Here is an 8314-nt window from a genome sequence, read left to right as displayed (position 1 = left end):
TAGGCAGAGAACTATAACAGAACCCATCTCTACTTCTTCATATATTCTAAATTCAAGCCCTTTGTTGGATTATATTATCGAAAATATCGTCTCCTACCCTGTGGCTTGTATCATTACTTTCTTAATGACTTCTTTTGATAAACAGAACTTCTTAACCTTAACATAGTCAATTTCATCAATCTCATCATTATAGTTAGGTTTTTCTCTGTGAGTCTTCTTTATTTCCCTACACCAAGGTCATGAAAATATTTACTTAGTTTATCTTCTAGATGCATCATTTGCCTTTCACATTTGGACCTACAATCTACCCCATATTATTTTTGAAAACCATGTGGAATTTTGACTGGGATTGTGTTGTGTCTATAGACCAATTGGGGGAGAACTGACGTCTTAGCGATATTGAATATTACAATGCATGAACATGGTATACCTCTCATTATTTAGGCCTTCTTTAATTTTTTCAAAAATGTTTTATGATTTTCTGTGTAGAGTCTTGCAAATATTTTGTTATACTCATCGCTAAATATTTAACTTTTCAATGTTATTGAAAAAATCTTTTGTTGAAAGTATCTTTTGTTAAATTTCACATTCTAGTTTCTTGCTAGACTCATTTATTAATAATAATTTATGTGGATTGTTTTGACTTACAAAATAATCATATCATCTGCAAGTAATGACAGTTTTATTTTTTTCCTTTTCAATCCCTATACCCTTTCTTTATCTTGCCTATTCCATTGTCTGGGGCCACTAAAAAAGAGGCCAAATAGAAGTGATGATTGTGGACATCTTTGTCTTGTTCCTGACTTCAAGAGAAAAGCTTTCAACATTTCACCATTACGTATATTGTTTTCCCTAAGTTTTTTGTATATAGCCATTATCAGATTGAGAAAGTTTCTTCTATTCCTAGTTTTCAAAGAATTTTTTAATGAATTGCTGTTGAATTTTATCAGATGATGTTTCTGCGTCTACTGAGATGATCTATGCTTTTTTCTCTTGTTAATGTGATGAAATAAATGACTGATTTTGAACTTTAAAAGCAAAGTATGAAATAAACTTAACCTGGTTGTGTTATATATATATACTATTTCTAAACAAAATTTGCTTCACTATTTATTTAGGACTTTTGTTTAGGATCTTTGGTTATGAATGAAATTGGTTTGTAATTATCTTGCTTATAACATCCCTCTCAGGTTTTGATCTGCAATGCCAATTTCATAAAATGGGTGGGGATTGTCAGCTATATTCTTTAATAAAACTAAAGATAACACCTACTAAAACCACCAATAGTATAAGTACTCACCAAATTTCTAGAGGAAAAAAATGCAAAGAAAATATGCTTTACACAACAAAAGATAGAGGGAAAAATTAAACAAAGAAGTGTAAAACACATAAAACAGAGCAATACTAAAGTTTTAGATTTTTCTATTAAAAACATCTGAAAAATCTCATCTCACTATTTTACTACAGATATATCTAAAAAAAAAGACACAGAGAGTTAAAACTAAAAAGATGGACCAGTGTATAGTAGACAAATGGACACGAAAATAAAATGAAAGTAGCAAGATTATATCAAATAAAATAGAATTCACTGGAAAACACAAATAGTCTGCACTAGTCACCTATTGTGAAACATATTACTTCAAAACTTAAAATGATAAACATTTATTTTCTGACAGAGTGCCTGTGAGTCAGGAACCCTGGAGTGGCTTAGCTGGGTGGTCCTGGCTCTGCATCTCTCATGGGGCTGAAGCCAAAGCGTCATCTGAAGGTTTGACTGGGGCCAGCAGATCTACTTCCAAGAATGTCCTGGTGATGAAGCAGAGCAAGTGACCCAAGATGGAGAGAGCAACCAGGAGGGAAGCTGCAGCACCTTTATAGGACCTATTTTCTAGAGTTGCACACCATCACCTCCACTTTATTCTTCCCTTCGGATTGAGTTGCTGAGTCCAGCCCATACTTAGGGGGAGAGGATTTATATCCCTCTCTTCAGAGGTGGAGCATCAAAGAATTTATGAATATATTTTTTAAACCCCCACATGGAGCACAGAATATTTTTTTAAATGGTTATACACAAAACCACACGGAAAGCATCAACAATTACAAACAGCAGAAATTATACAGACCCCATTTTTTACTTCAAAGGATAAGAACAGCTTAAATAAATTTTATAGTTATAGAGGTAACCACTAGACCCAAAATTAAACCCTTCCAAATTATCAAAAAAAGCCACATTCATGCACACAAACACAGATATATAACAAAATATAAAAAATTCAGAAGAAGCAATACAAACAGAATTCATAATATAAATTCAAAGACAGAATCAAATCTAAGCTTATCTGTCATGGTAATTATTACCAATGGGCTAACCTTGCTTAATAAAAGGAAACAACTCACAGATTTGACATTATGTGTAAGGATAGTTATTGTAGCATTATTTTTAATAGTATTAGAAATAACCTTAATTTCTCTCAAAAATGAGGTAGCTAAGTAGATTATAAGTTCCACACAACGTGACAATATACATCTCTTAGAAAGAATGAGGTAACACTGTATTATATGAGATATAATCTTCCAAATATATTATGTTTTAAAAAAGCAAGATAAAGATATTTATAGTCTGTGACTATTTTGTGGTTTTAAAAGAAAGAATGTGTTCGTTTTTAGTGTATCTCTGGAAAGATTCATAATAAACCAGTAATAGTGGCTGCTTATTGGAAGAGGAAGCAGATGGTTGGAGGCTGGGAGGAGACACAAACTTAACTTGTACCATCTTCCTTTTGAATTTAGCATTTGTACACCAGTGAATATTACTAATTTTTAAAATTTTAATTATTTGAACATTTTAAAAGCAGTCAAAGAACTATCTCCCAAAATGGCTCTGATTCTTTAAACTTCCCAGGAACATACTACATAAACGATTCCATGGCATAGAAAAAATAGGAAAGCTGTCCAAATGCACTGCAGAAGTAACCAAACACTGAAACAAAAGCCTGACAAAAATAGCACAGTAAAAGAAAACTATACATCCACTTATGTACCTGTGAAAAAAGAGTCAAGATAATACTGTCAAGTTGAAATTAAAGATCTTGCAAATGGATTAGAAAAAGACAAACACCCTGATAAAAAAAATGGGCAAAGAAGACAGATAATTCAGAAAAGAATCTGAGGTCATGGAATACATGAAAACATAGTCAATATTACTAATAATGAAGAAAATGAATTAAAAAAAGATTCACAAACTATCATTTTGTACTAGATCACCAAAGATGTAAAAGACCAAAAGCAGCCAAGTTTGTTTAGAGTGTGAAGAACTGGACGCTCTCATAGACTGCTTACAACATTTCTGGAGAGCACTCTGGGGACATGTATTTTAATCTTTTTTTTTTTGGTGAGGTGACAGTGGCCCTGAGCTAACACCTGTTGCCAATCTTTCTCTCTCTGTTTTTTTTCCTCCCCAAAGCCCCAGTACATAGTTGTGTATCCTAGCTGTAAGTCATTCTGGTTCTTCTATGTGGGATGCTGCCACAGCATGGCTTGATGAGCATTGTGTAGGTCCACACCCAGGATCCGAACCAAAGCAGAGCGTGCAAACTTAACCACTCCGACATGGGGTGCCCCCGTTTTTTAATCTTTGACAGGAATTTCACTTTCAGGAATTTTTCCTAAGAATTAATTGGGCAAGGGTCCTACAATACAATGTATATACAATAGTGTTCATTGTAGCATTGTTTCCAATAGTGACCTGAGCACTTCTAAAATAAATTATAATATACCCATATAATACAATTGCTTGCAGGCAGTAAAATGATAGCATAGATTTATATACTGGAATTTGGCTAACTTACAGAATGTCAGCCACTGAAAAGTTTTGCAGCCATTAAATGCTATGCATTTGAAACTATTTAACAAAAGAAAATTCTCACAGTAAGTGAATAAAAGAATTGCTGCAAAAAATATAGAGTTGATTTCCATAAAAATCTCACACTTGATTTTAAAAATATAGAAAGAAACTGCATCAAAATGTTTAATAGTAATTCTCTACGTAGCGGAGTTCTGGGTGATTCTTTCTACAATTTACTGAGTGAATATACAGTACCTTAAAATACCATATCTCCAAAACCTAGCACTATCTGCTGTTATTAAGCTTATTTCTACTTCCACCTCCTCACCCCTTATCCCAGCAGAGAGTGCCCCAAAGAGGTGAGGGACACTGCTTTTGCACGGCCCTACACTTCAGGAAAAGTTAATTAACTCCTAATTAACTCCTTAGCCTGGGAGGAGCAACTGACTTCAGATTGGCTGATGGTGACATCATGCCAGTAGCCGGAGCCAATAGTAGCGTCCCTGGTTAGGCAGTTCCTTAAGACCCGGATGCATCACTGAGGCATCACTGGGTGGGCGCTTGCACCCTGGGCGTGGCCAGCTGAGGACCGCGGCCCTCGCCCTGCAAAAGCGGACCTCCTCCGCTGTGCTTGGTCTGCGGGCGCGCGCCACCCCAGGGTGTCTTCCGAGTCCGCGAGTTCTGGGCGGCGCAGCTTTTAGAAGGTCTCTGGCTTCTTCTGCGAAGACCCGTGTTCCAGAGCTTCACCACGTTTTTTCTGGACACCTCTGCTGCTCGTTTTTCAGCAGGTGGCCCTGCGTCCTGCTGAAAACAATCGAGGATTCACGAGTCACTGCGATTGCTTCCGTTTGTCCCCAGGTCTGTCCTCTCTCTGGGGACCCAGCCCAGCGGTGTCGCTCTCTCTCCCTTGTCTGTTCAGGCTTCCACCTCATAGCCTCACAGTTCTGAAAATAAAACCCTACTTCAGTGGCACCAGTAACCCACCTATAGCCACATGTAACAGACACTCGTCTCCTTAAACGCTACCCTTTTATGATTTGAAGTGTAATGCGTCCTGTTTTTAGAACAAAGGAGGAGGAACAGTGGGGAAGAGGAGGAAGAAAACAAGTCAAGTGTAAACACGTCATCCCAAGATAGCCATGGTTAACAATATTGGGTGTTCGCTTCAAAAATATGATGGATTTACAGATTTGGAGTTGCACTGATTATAGTTTATTTTTCTAATTTGGCTTTTGTCAAGGAAGCATTTCCACGTGTCTTTAAATATTCTGGGTTTTTTTTTCCCCCAGTGGCTTCATAGTATTCCAGCATATGGAATAACTTAACTATTCCCCTTCTCTTGTATATTTAGATTATTTCCAACTATTCTTGATTTTAGCTAATTTTGTGATGAACAAGGATCTTTTGTACACAAATTCTCGTCCCAATATCTGAATATTTCCTCAAAATGCAATCTTAATGATATGATCATTTTTTCCACTAAATATTTGGATTACTCCTTTCTTGTTATTCCAAATTAAATTAGAATTACTTTGTCTAATTTTCTTTTTACTGAGAGAAGTATTTTACTCCTTTAATCTGTTGACGTGGGGAATTACATTCTGATGTTAAAACATACTTGCATTCCCAATATAAACCCTACTTGGTCATGATAATGTTTTTGTTGTTGTTGTTTTTATTGTGGTCATAATAGCTTATAACATTGTGAAATTTCAGTTGTACATTATTGTCATACACCATATAAGTGTGCCCCTTCACCCCTTGTGCCCACCCTCCACCCCTCTTCCCTCTAATTTGTTCTCTTTGTCCCTAAGTTTGTTTATCTTCCACATATGAGTGTAATCATACAGTGTTTGTCTTTCTCTGTCTGGCTTATTTCGCTTAATGTAATGCCCTCAAGATCCATCCATGTGGTTGCGAATGGGACAATTTTGTCTTTTTTTATGGCTCTGTAGTATTCCATTGTATATATATAGCACTTTGTCTAATTTCAAAACCAAATATGTAGGCATTTTGATGTACGACTGCTTTTTCTAAACATTTTTTTTATTTCAGTGAAGTTTTCTAGTCCTGTTTTAAAATTTAATTCAAGGTAGTTTGATATTTTAGTTGCTTTTGTGAATAAGATCTTACTTCTGTTATATTTTATACCTGGATATTGCTGGCATAAAAACTGTTGATTTTTGTAAACTGTCATCTGGGTTCGCTTTCCCAGATCTCTTATTGGTTCTGTTGTCAGCTGACTCTCCTGGGTTTGTGGGCAATTATGACAGCGGCGAACTTGCAGTGTGTGTCCAACAACGTGCCTTATATATCGTGATGCTTTTGTCAGTTTGAAATATGCCTTTAAATCCCATTTGTCCTTTTCCTTTGCATTTCTGTGTGAAGTTATTGTTGCCAGTCTCGTTTTCTTTCCCATTGGGTGCCTCGTTAGAAACCGGACTCCGTTCTCCTGAGATTCATTTTCTCATTTTGTGTGAAATGTTTTTATAAGCAGTTGATTATAGCTTTTTAAATCTTATTTGCAAATCTTAATTTTTTAACAGGAATATATTTGTTGACATAGTGACTATTACGTTGAATTTTATGGCTTCCTGTTCGATTTATGTTCATTTTTGCCACATGCACTCTCTTTTTTCCCTTTTATTTTTTCATGTTTTGGAAGGACTATAGGCTGTTTTAAAGTCTCCTAGTGTTTTAGCAGACTTTGATTATGTATTTGTCTCAATATCAAAACTACAGAGTGAAACAATATATTTTTAAAATTCTGTTCCTTCCCACTCCTTTTCCTCATATGAGGGATTTAAGAAATTTTACTTCCCTTGCCACCAAATTTTCTGGGATTGGTTCATATAACCTGGAGCTATATAATGCGATTATTGTTATTAAATTACATTTAACATTATATATTCTCTTCCAAGAATAATTTTTCACACTTGAAACATAATACATCTTCAACAAAATTATATAATCAATCAAGTAGTGTCCATGATTGGTTTATTTTCTGAATCTTCACATTCATTTTTCACCTTCCTGCAACGTGTGAGTGTATAAAATTCTCAGATGATTCAGGAGATTTGCTCGAGCTGCTGTCCATGTCTCCCCAGTATGTGTCTTTTGGTAACAGACTGATTTTTATGTCATTGTACATAACTAGGTGTTTGCTCTGTTGTCCTTTGGCGCTCTCGATGTTAGAATGTACTTTATATCCTATAACTCAAAGTATTTGCCGTGAATTTGTCCAGAACATGATACATACTTTCAGTCTCCAATGGTGCCAGTCATTCTGGTTCTTATTTGTTCTGATTTTTCCTACAATTCTTAAGCTAGATTTTTATCTTCTGTCCTCTGTATAGCTTTATTTTTCTTTCTTTAAAAAATGTCCCCCACCTCTGTCTTCCGGCAAGGTTTCTCAAGTTTATCGTCCACATTCCTTGCTCAGTTGTGCTCAGTCTTAGTGACAGTTCTGGTCTTAACCGTCTCTGCTGTGGGTTTCAAGTCTTCTGCTGACTTTTCAGTTTTCTTCAGTTCTGCTTTCTCTCTCCGACTCCTCCCTTTCCATTTGGGCTAACTCTCCTCTTGCTCTCTCCGCTCCTGTTTAAATAGAGATGGCTCCGTATTGAGGATGCCAAAGTTCTCTTCTGGATGTTGCAGATGGCCTTTTAAAGGGGTATATGCTCTCATTGACTCTTAGGAAGATTCTTCTCCATTGTTCTGTGGTATTTCGTCATGGCCCCATGTTGTTTTTTAATCAAGAGACCCATCCTCAAAGAAGTGACATGTGACAAGACACATGAATTTCCTCTGCTCCCCACAACATCCACTCAGGTGACGACAAGTATACAACAGAGCAAGTTTGGGTTTCCCAGCTCCCAGCACCTCCCAGGTTCCCTAGGACCTCAAAAGTGGGCTGGTTCAGCTGTGCGGAGGGGGATATTCTAGGCCCACGGCTCCCCTGAAACCATGAAAAAGTGGACTAACAAAAACAGAAACACAAACAACCAACTGCAAACCCGCCCGCACCCTGCTAGAGGTCCTTCCTGTCTCTGCCCCCAGTTTGTAGGGACCACATCTCCCAGATGCACGATGCTGCCACCACGTCCCCCTCCTTTCTGCTGCTTGTTTTCTGGGATGTGCCGTAACTGAATGGGGAGGGCAAGATGAAGGACAGAAGAAAACCGTATTCTTGGCCCCCTCAAAGAGCAGCTTGGGAACAGTAGAGGGTTAGGGCAGGTAAGGAAAGCCCCTCAATTAAAGTAATGCCCCATCCTCGGTCTCAACAGTGAAGAGATCATCTCCAGGTGAGGAGAATGGCTGGATCTCCCAACCTCAATTTTTGTTTCCCAAATTCACTTTCTCCTTGGAGATGGATTCATTTCTTAATGCATTCACTCAACAAATATTAATCTCAGTAAGCTTCCTGTCACCACCGTGCTGTCATCTGTGGAGCTCCAGTGTGGCATTCCTTTT

The sequence above is a fragment of the Equus quagga genome, chromosome 3 (assembly GCF_021613505.1).
Source record: "Equus quagga isolate Etosha38 chromosome 3, UCLA_HA_Equagga_1.0, whole genome shotgun sequence".
Classification (NCBI taxonomy): Eukaryota; Metazoa; Chordata; class Mammalia; order Perissodactyla; family Equidae; genus Equus; species Equus quagga.
This window is presented reverse-complemented; position numbering follows the sequence as displayed.